The 13,770-nt window shown below is 35.2% G+C and overlaps 1 long non-coding RNA gene across 2 annotated transcripts in view; it reads left to right on the forward strand.

Moving 5' to 3' along the window:
- The window catches only part of LOC142230488 (uncharacterized), a 224,281-nt gene extending 211,832 nt beyond the window's left edge, over positions 1-12,449 (forward strand). For both annotated transcript variants that reach the window (XR_012720706.1, XR_012720705.1), the window contains exon 4: positions 12,326-12,449. This is a non-coding gene — a long non-coding RNA (uncharacterized LOC142230488). The remainder of the gene's footprint in view (positions 1-12,325) is intronic.
- Positions 12,450-13,770: the final 1,321 nt, after the last annotated feature.

Raw genomic sequence — 13,770 nt, forward strand, 5'->3', positions numbered from 1 at the left:
AAAAGACCACCAATGTGGGGCATAGGGTAGGCGTCTTTCTTAGTTATGGAGTTCAATTTTCTAGAATCCAAGCATAAACGGACTTTATTTCCAGGTTTCCTTACCAAGACCACAGGGCTACACCATGGAGAATTGGACTCCTCAATGACATTCATACTAATGAGTCGATCCAATTCTGTATACATCTCAGCCTGCCTGGGAGGTGATAACGGAAATATTCTGGACTTGATTGGGGTCTCACAGGTAGTGTCTATTCGGTGCTCGAGTAGTGGGGTGCAACCAAGACCTAATTTGGAAAATGAGGGAAATTCCGAAACAACTTTTTCCAATTCGAGTAGTTGATCCCTCGTCAACTCATGCATGTTCGGATTATTTTCTGCATATGATAGTTCATTAATCTGGGGTATAATATCAGGTGCTAAAGCAAAAGCCCGCCAAAAATCGACACCTAAGTAAACAGTCTGTTTCAAGGATGGAACTAGGTAAAAATTGATGTGTTTCGTGACATTTCGATATACCACGGGAATAGTACAATAACCACATATCTCTTGTTTGGTACCATCGGCCGTCGATATGGAGCAACGGAATTTCTTTATTTCAATTGAGTGTTTCCTAACAAAATCTTTACAACCTTTCCCCAAAACAGATACGGTTGCTCCTGAATCCAATAAACCATACATGGAATCGTTAAATATAGAAATCCGAAGATAAGGCCGAACATCACTATCAATACATAAATGCGTAGATTCAATCAACTTCCTATAGGCTCTTCTTCTCTTGAATCTCTCTCTACATAATAAAATTTTCTTAGGCACAAATGATCGTGTTCCTTCAGTAGAATTTTGGATACTGGGTAGGTAATTTACTGAGTCGAGCGAGATTTCCCAGTCATAAATTCGCTCGAAGAACGGTTTCCCTGATGTCCATTTGGACATTTAGGAGTCGTCACTCCTTTTTCCCCACACTTGAAGCAAAATAAATTTCGAGTCTCTGAAGGACAATAAATGTATGAATGACCGAATGATGTGCAATTCCAACACAAAATCTTAGAAAAATCAGTTTTGCGTTGCAATTGCAATGCCTCCACCTGAGGATCCTGGTCATCAAAACCCGCATCGTCAAACTCAATTTCACTAACCTGACGCTGGTTTCCTATAACCGGATGGTGGTTTTTGTTTTCCGCCAAGAGCCGTTCAGCTCTACGTGCGGCCTCTCGGAAATCCTCTAGACATCCGTGGTTAGAATTAAAAAGTATATAACGTAGCCCAGGATTCAAGTTTTTCTTCATTATGTCGATTAATGCAGGATCAGACATAGGATCTGATAGTCTAGAATTCATAGCAATAATAGAAGTATGAAATTCATCATATGATTCACGTTGACCCTGTTTCCTCGATGACATTCTAATAACAACGTCATGGTCCTTTTCGAGGCTTCCGAATTCCCTTTTCATGGAATATTCAAGCAGTGGAAAGTTTGCTGATGGATTCTGTTTCACAAAAAGCCAATACCATGATTCTGCTCGTCCTGTCAGAAAAATGTGAAAATTTGTCATCAGTTGGCTCTCAGAGCAGTTGTTCCGTTCACACAAAGTTTTCAATTTGAACAAAAAGTCTGACACATTCGAAACTCCATCGTACGTTACTTTCCACTCTTTCAAAGGAATTGTAGAAGAGAGCTGTGGCATATCAAGGGGTGCACCCGAACTATTATGTCGGTTACTATTGTCTACATTCTGACTAGTACCTGTTGACCCTGGAGCGGAAGTTCTCATAATGGTAGATCGTATAGAAGACAACTCTTGTCTAAACTCATCTTGAGTTGCCAAAATAGTACTTTGCAACATACGCACCAAAGCATTTAAATCCCCATGTGAATTGCCTTCATTAGGACGAAAACTTGCGCCGGCGTCAGACGTTGGCTCAGACAGCCTATTTCGATTTTCGGTCATATTGGTATTAATTACCGAAGATATCGATTCACTATCTGAAGGTCTCAAGTCCGTGTATGACAAATGTAGCAAATTCAAATCGAACGTATTTGAAGCAGGGGCTGTGTTATTTTTCGATAGCAAATTTAAATCGAGCGTATCTGTGGCAGAGGCTGTGATACCCTCTGGTATTGAAAGATTGTTGTTTGATACCTCGTTATCAGGGTCTGAATTATCTTCTTGTAATCGTCTAACTGAACCTTCTAATGACGTTTTATTATGAGTAAGTAAATCAGATGTGTGATTCTTATCTGGTGTTCGCGGTAAACTTAATTTGGAATGGAAAGGGTTTGATTCTAAATCCAATGACCGAGTTGAACCAAAGCTCCTTCCTCGCCCTCTTGAATTTCCCTGCTTAGGAGTCTTATCTAATGGATTCTGTATTTTATTAGGAGATTTAGACTTAGTTCTTTTCTTCGAAGAACGAGTTAACATTATGTGTATTTTAGAAAAATATGAGAAAAATAACGTTGGCATCTACTCTTCTTTTTTTATCTAATAGATATATATACATTCAAATCCGGAGGAATGATTTCGAAAGACATGGTAAAATTGAAAACGGCAAAAAAAAATGTACAAGAAACTGATTAATTATCAGGATTTTTCTGACTACATTTTCTTTGTATTATTAGCAAAACGACAGTATAGATCAAGTCATTTTATTAATGCTAACAACATGTAAACAATACTGATGTAAAACAATCCGCGTATTGATGTAGCAATAAAGCTGACGACAAGTTTAACTAGCATAGGACCAAAATAAACAGGACTTACAGCTTTATACACACAAGAAGTTTTAGGACTCCAAATAAATTTGCAACCCATCTAATTCTATATTGGCTTAAATGAGGACTAATAATTGTCACCTAACAAAAAAAAAACTATTGATTAACGGATAGTTTACATATGGGTACATTTGGATTAATAATCTTGAAACAACCTGCTTTGCAGTCCAAAAATTAGACTAATGGATCTGAGACTTTGAAGCTTACAATAATTATTAAGATGGTATTGTATCAATAATGATTACTTTGTTTTTTTATTTTTTTACCCATTTTGTTATTATTTCTGTTTAATAATATTCATTTTGTGCAACCAAAAGTGCTTCGTTGGGCGCCATCTGTTGTACACACGATTTTAACCTGCACTAACTTCTATAAATTTCACGTAAATGTTAGATTCTCAGAGGCATGGTTTGTTTTCCATCCGGCTATCTTCAGTCTGGTGGGGTTCAGTATCTAACATTACCAATTTGTGTACATACAGAAAAAAAAATACATGCCTCTTTTCGTCTTGTGTTGTTTGCCGTATTAATATGAGGTTGCATAAAACTAGTCAGGTGAAGTTGACTCGGAGCACACTTTTTACCCACCCTATAGAAAAATTCGCCTATGACAATTCTAGTGCTCAGTGATTTCTGAATTGTCCCTTTTAATACCTTTTCAAATTAATACCATGTCATTGCTTTAATCATTCCTCCTATATTTTAATTTAGAAATTCATTTTGTATAAATACATTTATTTTACTTAACCTAATTATTCAAAATTATCATTGACTTTATTAATGCTAGAAACAGATACATAGATGTTGAGTGTATAGAACAGCTGATTTAGAATGTATATAGAAAAAAAATAAAATATGTATGTATGTTGTTTTGTAAAATTATGTGGTCAATGAACTCAGTGTGGAACTTCATAATGAAGAAATAATAAAAGGTTGATGTCATGGCTTAGACAGAAAAATCGAAATATGGCACTATAGGAATATTGTTTTTGTTGTAATAGTTTCTGCTATTGTTTCTTTCAATAAAGTAAGAGAAAAGAAAAAAAAAACAAATACAACTTACGTGAGTTGGTAATCCATCGATGTCCAAAGGCCTTTGTCAACGATGACTATGTAATCCACATGCAGTTGATTTTCTAATAATTTCTAAATCAATAATTTTTTTTGATGATCAATTATAAATATATTAGAGATTGTCTGTCCAACCATTTAACACACACTCAATAATTGACCGATAACATTTCAATAACATTTCAATGTAAATTTGGAACTTAACATAAATTAAAGAAATTAAACTTAATAAGATATTACAAGATCATTACCACTAATTACACTATAATGAAATATTTTTCTTTAACAAATATCGCTTTACTCCATGGAATCTAATAGAGAATTTAGATTTTTATAAATCACACGAATTTTAGAGTAGTTGCATGAAGCAACGGTTTGTAAAAACTAAAAGTGTGAGTAATGAAACTACGTCATTAGACTCTCAATTGGTGGTGAGAAAAAGAGAATACTATAGAAATGTGGATGAATGGTGAATGTAAAAATTGACAAAATTTTGATGAATGAAATTGGTACAAGGTAATGTTTTTGATTACTATTTCATACTTATGCTCAATTAAATATCCCAGAATCGATAACAAATATATATATATATATATTTTTTTTTTTTTTTGGAGTTGGAAAGGTTGTCTAATTAAAGCGGTTTGTTAAAATCATGAATATATCATGATTTTTTTTTTTACACATTGTGTAGAGACCTAATCCGTCAAATCTTTTTCCACAAAATAGTATAATTATGTCGAGGCACGAATATAGAATACAAATAAATTAGATTCGATGGGGCTCCAGTACGAACACTGGCTGCAGGTCTGTCTGACAGAAGTTTCCAGGAAATTTGTGGATACACGTGATCCTGTAAATTAGCCACTTTGAAATCTCTTCTCTTATGAACAAAAATCTTCTTATTTCTTACCAACAGCAATGAAATATTAATATGCACCGGAGCTTCAGGATATATGTGTGTAAAGATAAATACTCTCTCAGAATTAACTTCAAACATCCAAATTATTCAAAAAAAATCACTACTTTTTAAAATGTGAGTAGACTTAAATTATCAATACCTTTCTTAGCGGAAGTTGTTAATAGAATAAAGAGGTTAACCAAGCCAGCATGATTTTTCAGATCCCAACATGTTCATCGACAACAGTCTAACGATAATTTCCATTGATACTCGACCAAACCGTACGATAGTACGAAATAAGTACCAGTTACGAAATCGATGAGTCAGAACTCTCAATATCTCATCGTGGTACAATTGTACGGAAATTATCGCAAATTGAATATATCGTTACAGCCTATCAATAGAGAAGAGAATAGTTAGTTTTTCAAAAATATTTTTATTTTTCAATATAATCTCACTTAGTCCAACGCTTTTCTAGCAATTCTATCCCTTGATTAAAATAATTTTCCTCAAAGTCTTCAAAATAGTGGTTTACAACTGTAATTGCATCTTCATTTGAGGTTAAACGCTTGCCACCAAGGAATTTTTTTTTAGATTTGGGAACAAGTAAAAGTCACTGGGAGCTAAATCAGGAGAATAAGGTGGGTGGTCAAGCAACTCGTACTTTAATTGGTTGATTTTAACCATTGTTAAAACACTCTTGTGTTTTAATTTCTTGTGTTGTAACCAGGACGTTTTTCTAGAATTTGTACATTTAATTGATCCAAAGAGTTGCTTTTGCAGATAGTCAATCAATAAAATACCTTTGAAGTCCCAAAAAACCGGCACCCATCTGGCAGAAGCTTTTTCATCTGTAGTTCTTCATGCAAAATTAAGTGGACTCGATCATTTGAGATACCCATGATATTAGCAATTTCACACACTTTTATTCGTCGATCATTTAATACCATATCATGCACTTTGGCTACAATTTCTTTTGTTGTTGCTGTTTTTGGACAACCATTACGTGGTTCATCTTCAATGCTTGTACGACCACGTTCAAATTCAGCAACCCAATTTTTTCCTGTTGCACCTAACACATTCACCATACCATTATGAATTTCTTGTCCCGATAAACTCTTTTTATGTATATATTTAATGACAGCACGCATTTCTAATTTTTCCATTGTATAAAAAATTGCGGATGCGTCTTTTTTGAACACCTGTTTCTATATGAAGGAGTTGCCAGATCGAAACAAAATTTAACGCCTGCACTAGAAATAAGGAATTGTTTTTTCATTTTACATTTTTCTTTACTCAGCCACTACGTGGTTTTGGATTCCATCTATCAGACGAATTAATTTAGCCAAAAATATTTCTAAATAATTTTTACAATTTTTAAAAGAATAAACTAACTCGTACGAAAATTGAACTAAATTTTGCTACACATTTTGAGATTTCCCCAAAGCGTTGTTAAAACCAGGAAAATTTAATGCCCTGTTGTACTTTTTAACTACAGTTCACGAAATTACACCCTCTAATAGAAGAAAATATTAACTAAAAGTTAAGAAGAAAATCATTGGCCATTTGAACCATATAGTAGTTTATTCTTACTATTTTTGGGAATCGTACGAACATTTTCATTTGCTTTAGTTCATATTGAACGGTCATCGAACTTTATACTCACGTTTAGTTCATAAAATATTTGAGACATACTTAAAAAAAAGCGACAATTTCATTGGGCTGTGGAAAATTTCGCAAAAATTATAAAATTTTACTACTAACAAATATTTTTTTTACAATAAAAATAAGTTAAATTTAGCATTAGTTTAACTACGGAAATTTTTTTCTGTGTTCCCTACTACTCGCGGATGAACGCATCCAGCTACTAACATACAAGCAAACAGCAAAATCCTGGCTATGCATGACCTCGAACTTCGAACAGATTTAAGAGTGTTTCGGATTAGATTTTAGACTTCTGCACAACTTTTGCAATTGTTTTCATTTTTGGAATAATGAGAAGCCGAAGGAGAAGAGGAGAGGAAAGCCTATTACAACAATGGCCGCACACAATGACAGCATCTGAGTCATATTGCATTGTTGAACCTTTGTCAGGACATCATTAATTTGAAGTTTGGCAGTTGATGTTGAAAAGAGTAGTGCGTTAGCTTGAGTTAGGTCCGTCGTTCATCGTCATAATCCCAGTAAAAATAGGGCAAGAAAAAGAATAAAAAAAAAGAGACAATGAGAAGATTTGAAACAAACAATATGGATCCCATAGGGTTTCTTAAACTGTTTTTGATTGGGACTTTTGCGATTTTTTTTAATTAAATAAGACTTTCTCTTTATTTTTTTAAGGCTTCTCCGCACTTGGCATTGAAATTCAAATTGGTGAACATATATTTATGAAATGGCTAGTGGATGGTTAATATTCTACGTCAAGGCCAATACAAAGTGTAAGAGGATGACTAGTTAATCATTTCATTTTTCATAAAAATGACGTGGCGTTTTCGTAAGGGACCTTCCATCCCTATTTAATTAATTCTTCCCTGGAAAAGGAAATTTATACTATGTCCGAAAGATACAATGTTGTTTATGATTAGTGATTTGATAACCGCAATTAAGATATTTTGATTAAATCTCTTCTTTTATTGTGATAATGAAATTTGATATAGTTTGGGAAGACTGAGTTAGAAAGCAAAAATTCAATGACGTTGGATTTTTCTAAGAAGGCACACGGCATTGGAATTGTTGGCAAGGCTGTTATGTAGCAGTGGATAATGAAACTGACTTACGTCAAATTATGAACAATATTGGGCAATTTTTGTGTGTGCATATAATGAAAAAATATTGCCGTGTGGCCAACGATTTCTTGTCCTTAAAATACGAATGCGAATTTTGCTTAACATAAAGGACCAATTTCTCTCATACAAAGTTTTGTCCTTGTCCAAAAGTCGATAAACTTTTCAATGAAGACGGGTTGTTCTTGTGCTTATAGTTAAGATATTCGATTATTATCAGCTGATTTAGTAAGTACACTAAAGAAAATATTGCTATGAGGCCGAAGATTGCATGTCCTTAAAATACGAATGCGATTTTTGCTTATTATAGAATTTTGCTGTTTTTTCCTTGTCCAAGAGACTATACATTTTCATAAAGTCGTTTTTATACCCTCCACCATAGGATGGGGGTATATCAACTTTGTCATTCCGTTTGTAACACATCGAAATATTGCTCTAAGACCCCATAAAGTATATATATTCTGGGTCGTGGTGAAATTCTGAGTCGATCTGAGCATGTCCGTCCGTCCCCCCGTCCGTCCCCCCGTCCGTCCGTCTGTTGAAATCACGCTAACTTCCGAACGAAACAAGCTATCGACTTGAAACTTGGCACAAGTAGTTTTTATTGATGTAGGTCGGATGGTATTGCAAATGGGCCATATCGGTCCACTTTTACGTATAGCCCCCATATAAACGCACCCCCAAATTTGGCTTGCGATTGCTCTAAGAGAAGCAAATTTCATCCGATCCGGCTGAAATTTGGTACATGGTGTTAGTATATGGTCTCTAACAACCACGCAAAAATTGGTCAATATCGGTCCACTTTTACGTATAGCCCCCATATAAACGGACCCCCAAATTTGGCTTGCGATTGCTCTAAGAGAAGCAAATTTCATCCGATCCGGCTGAAATTTGGTACATGGTGTTAGTATATGGTCTGCAACTACCATGCAAAAATTGGTCCATATCGGTCCACTTTTACGTATAGCCCCCATATAAACGGACCCCCAAATTTGGCTTGCGATTGCTCTAAGAGAAGCAAATTTCATCCGATCCGGCTGAAATTTGGTACATGGTGTTAGTATATGGTCTCTAACAACCATGCAAAAATTGGTCCATATCGGTCCACTTTTACGTATAGCCCCCATATAAACGGACCCCAAAATTTGGCTTGCGATTGCTCTAAGAGAAGCAAATTTCATCCGATCCGGCTGAAATTTGGTACATGGTGTTAGTATATGGTCTCTAACAACCACGCAAAAATTGGTCCATATCGGTCCACTTTTACGTATAGCCCCCATATAAACGGACCCCCAAATTTGGCTTGCGATTGCTCTAAGAGAAGCAAATTTCATCCGATCCGGCTGAAATTTGATACATAGTGTTAGTATATGCTCTCTACCAACCACGCAAAAATTGGTCCATATCGGTCCACTTTTACGTATAGCCCCCATATAAACGGACCCCCAAATTTGGCTTGCGATTGCTCTAAGAGAAGCAAATTTCATCCGATCCGGCTGAAATTTGGTACATGGTGTTAGTATGTGGTCTCTAACAACCACGCAAAAATTGGTCCATATCGGTCCACTTTTACGTATAGCCCCCATATAAACGGACCCCCAAATTTGGCTTGCGATTGCTCTAAGAGGAGCAAATTTCATCCGATCCGGCTGAAATGTGGTACATGGTGTTAGTATATGGTCTCTAACAACCATGCAAAAATTGGTCCACATCGGTCCATAATTATACATAGCCCCCATATAAACCGATTCCCAGATTTGGTTTGCGGATCCTCTAAGAGAAGCAAATTTCATCCGATCCGGCTAAAATTTGGTACGTGGTATTAGTATATAGTCTCTAAGAACCATTAAAAATTGGTCATATCAGTCCATAATTATATATAGCCCCTATATAAACCGATCCCCAGATTTGAACTCCGGAGCCACTTGGGCGAACAAAATTCATCCGATCCGGTTGAAATTTGCAACGTGGTGTTAATATATGGCCGCTAATAACCATGCCAAAATTGGTCCATATCTGTCTATAGTTATATATAGCCGATCCCCAATCACACAAAAATTGGTCCATATCGGTTGATAATCATGCTTGCTACTCGAACAAAAATAATCTAGCAAAATTTTATATCTATAGAAAATTTTGTCAAAATTTTATTTCTATAGAAAATTTTGTCGAAATTTTATTCCTATAGAAAATTTTGTCAAATTTTATTTCTATAGAAAATTTTGGCAAAATTTTATTTCTATAGAAAATGTTGTCAAAATTTTAATTCTATAGAGAATGTTGTCAAAATTTTAAATCTTTTGAAAATTTTGTAAAAATTTTATTTTTATAGAAAATTTGTCAAAATGTTATTTCTATAGAAAATTTTGTCAGCCAATGAAACAAATTCGTTAATACAACGAATGTTTCGTTATTATAACGATCAACGTAACGTTTCGTACTATTAACGAATATTTTCATGGTATTAGGTTAGGTTAGGTTGTAGAGGATGACATCAATTTTTTGTGTTGAAATTGATGTCCACTTAGACCAGTATAGGTCCATTGTGATTCCTCGATGTGATCTTTCCATCCTCTTCCTTCCGATGCGGTCCGTTTTGTCCCAGAACTTCCTCCTACTCGTTCTCTTTGAAAGAAATCTCAGAACAACCATCCAGAGGCCCTGATGAATGCAAGTATGTTCCTTAAGCTGCACTCCCGTATCTCCAGTATCTTGTTTCTTCTAAAGGATAAAGCTGGACACTGGCACAGGAAGTGGTTCGAGTCCTCCGTAACTTCCGGGTCCAGGCACCATCTACAGATATCATCGTCTTTAAGTTCTATTCTTCTGTGTTTCCCAAATGTGGTATGTCCTGTTACGATACCAATCAATGGCCGCAATTCTTCTCTGTTCATCGACATCAAAATTTCGCATTTCCTACATTTCTTTTCGTCCAATATCAACTTGGTTTGCTCGCAACCATCCGAAAAACCCCAGGGTCTTCGCCATAGTTCGTCATATATGACCTCTATCCTGTAATGTAAGAAGATAGTGGAGGAAAAACGTCCGCTAGGAAATTATTCGTTCCACGAGCGTCAGCACATCCGCATCCTCATTTCCTCTTATCCCATAGTGCTCAGGTACCCAGCACAGAGTTACATTATGATGTTCAGAGAGAAACGTAAGCTCTCTACGACAGCGGCTGACTAACTTATGTAAGCACTGCACAATGCCTTTATAGCTGCCTGACTGTCGATGAAGAAGCTGATATCGCTTCTGAATAACGGCCTCATCAGCAGCGACTCAGCAGACTTTGTGATCGCAGAAATCTCAGCCTGAAGAATACTGCAATCACTACCCAGCGTGTAAGACTCTCTTATTTCTAGTTCACTACAATAGATTCCGCTGCCCGTTCCTTCCTCCATCTTTGACCCGTCCGTATACATGTTCGGGGTTTCGAAGGGTATCCTCCTGTCTTCCCACTCCTCTATACTTGGTATAATGTTTGTCGGTTTGTTATGATAAACATGCTCCGTGGCCATATGGTCCGTCTCTCTATACTGCCCGGTCAGAATCTCAGTATGCCTGCAGGCTGTCCTCTTCAGCGTATTCAAGCTCTTAAATCTCATAAGTGTCAGTTCCGCCGTCTTCCTTACGTGTAAATAGAGTGGAATAACTCCCATCAGTACCTCCAAATATCATATAAATAAGTGCAGTCCTATTTATCCTATTTATTTTCGACATATGAATTTAGTATTTCACGATTGTCCACCAAATATGATAACCATATGCCATAAAGCCAGCCAAAAAGAGAAGGCCTCATTCCCCATCTCTGCCCGACCAATTTCTGGCACGAGTAGAATGCCGCATAGGTCCTCTTTATGCGATCCGCAGTATTCTCCATCCAGTTTAGTTTGGAATCCAAAAGAACCCCCTGGTACCTTACTGATTTCGAGAAATCAAACAGAAACAACGAATAAATTGCGTACTAGAATCAAGGCAAAACAGGAATTAAAAAGATAATTGTGTCTTAAAAGTATCTCTACTTCAATTCTCCGCTTCTTTGGCTCGGCATCAATACCAAAATCATTAGTGTAAAGACAATATCTTGTAAACGGCCATGCTTTTTTTTTTCAATGTATAAAAATGGCAAAAATCGACTCTTCGACTAATCTACTTTTTGTAAAAAAAAAGTAAAATAATATCGTTTCTCAGCAAACTCGTATTAGTTGGTAATCCGTTTGCATTTTCAGTAAAATTTGTGTTGTCTGTTATTTCCTTTTTAATTTCGCAAATTTTATTCCAATTTCCAATTTCCAATTAAAGGCAATACTAAATCGAAGTGTTTTCCTTTTGTTATTTCCACATTGCAAGTGTTGTCTTGTTTGTCCCACACCCATTGTATTTGACAATAAAGAAGGACATTAAAAACAACTCGTTGAATTTAAATTTCGTTGATGAAAAAAAATATTTTTTTCTCTTGTATGCAGCAAATAATTTTATCGTGTTTTATGTTCATAAATATATAAAAATATAATCCTAATATATTTCATATAATAACATTTAATTGACATATGATTTTGTTGTGTTATACACTAAATAATAAGCTGCATGCGTTTGTTTGTACATAAACATTTTTGTATTTATTTATGTGTGTAGATGTGTAGGTTGACCATTTTCTCCAATAGCTATTGTGATAGTATATGAAAGTAGATAATAAGAAAAAATTCATTTGTATTAAATATTCATAATCCCCGCTGAATTGACATTCGAATCTAATTATTTTCATGTTTTTTTTTCTCTCTCTCTCTCTCTCATTTTAGGTTCATGTTATCCAGTACACTTTAAGGTGAGTTCCAATAAATGAGTGAGGCTTAAGTAGTCAAACAACTTCCCCTCCCACTACTCTACATCACACATCACAAAGTCACCAATATGGGAGATTACCGTATGTATCTAATATAGCATTTCCCTTCACCTTTATATTTATTGAGTATTTACACTCACTCACACACACACGCATATACACACTCTTTCATACATTAGTGCATTGAGGCGGAATGGCAAAATGACCATGGCATAAATACAGTTTTGTCGTCCTTTAAATATGGTCATTATATCAAATAATTGATCTTTTGTTTTGTTGTTGTAGAAGACTAAGTGAGTGTGTGTGTGTGTGTGTACGACAATCTGTTTATGCGAGAGCGTAATGGCAACAATAACAAATCTCTAGTTATGTATTGTGACATATTTATGCACATGAATATTGGGGTGTTTTAGGAGCATACTAAACAAAATGTTTTCGTGACTCTTAAAGAGTAAAGTTGGCTATTGAACTGTTGGTTGGGTATTTTGAGTTGTTTTAATAAAGTAACAGCGAAATGTTCAACGCGAAAAGCGAACATAGCACTGACCTTAAATGATATGTATAATAAGATATGTGTGAAGCCAAAAATTGCATGTCCTTAACATACGAATGCAAATTTTTCTTGGCGTAGAAAACGAATTTCTATAATATTAAGATTTTTCCTTGTCCAAGAGTCGATAACGTTTTCAATGAGATCGTCTTGTACTTATAATTAAAAGATTCGACATGGAAATGGGTATCTTTATATGAAAAAAAAGGTTGCCTTAATAATTCTGAAAACTTATTCAAAATTAATGAAATAATAAAAGAAGACAAAGCTGAAAAAAGAATAACTTATATTTTGTTTACTAGAATAAAGTAAAATCTAATTTAAAAGAGAACTGTGTCTTAAAGGTATCCTTACTTCAATTCTCTGCTTCTTCTTCACCGATAAATGCTAAGTAGAAAAAATTGTAAAAATTACCTAGACCTCTAATACATTTGTATCGCACGATAAATCATATATGTTTAGATTAAAACAAGTATATACGGCCGTAAGTTCGGCCAGGCCGAAGCTTATGTACCCTCCATCATGGATTGCCTAGAAACTTCATCTAAACACTGCCATCCACAATCGAATTACTTAAGTTGCGGTAACGCTTGCCGATGGCAAGGTATCTTTAAACCTCCTCTTCTAAATTGTATGTAAGTCCATACGTGGTATATATTAAATCAAAAAAGATCGATCCAATACGTATATAATTCAGTTTGACAAAGTAGACGTAAAATTTTGACAAAATTTTCTACAGAAATAAAATTTTAACAAAATTTTCTATAGAAATGAACCGATATGGACCAATTTTTGTGTGATTGGACCAACTTTGGTATGGTTGTTAGCGACCATATACTAACACCACGTGC

Source organism: Haematobia irritans, chromosome 3, assembly GCF_050003625.1.
Source record: "Haematobia irritans isolate KBUSLIRL chromosome 3, ASM5000362v1, whole genome shotgun sequence".
NCBI classification, from domain to species: domain Eukaryota; kingdom Metazoa; phylum Arthropoda; class Insecta; order Diptera; family Muscidae; genus Haematobia; species Haematobia irritans.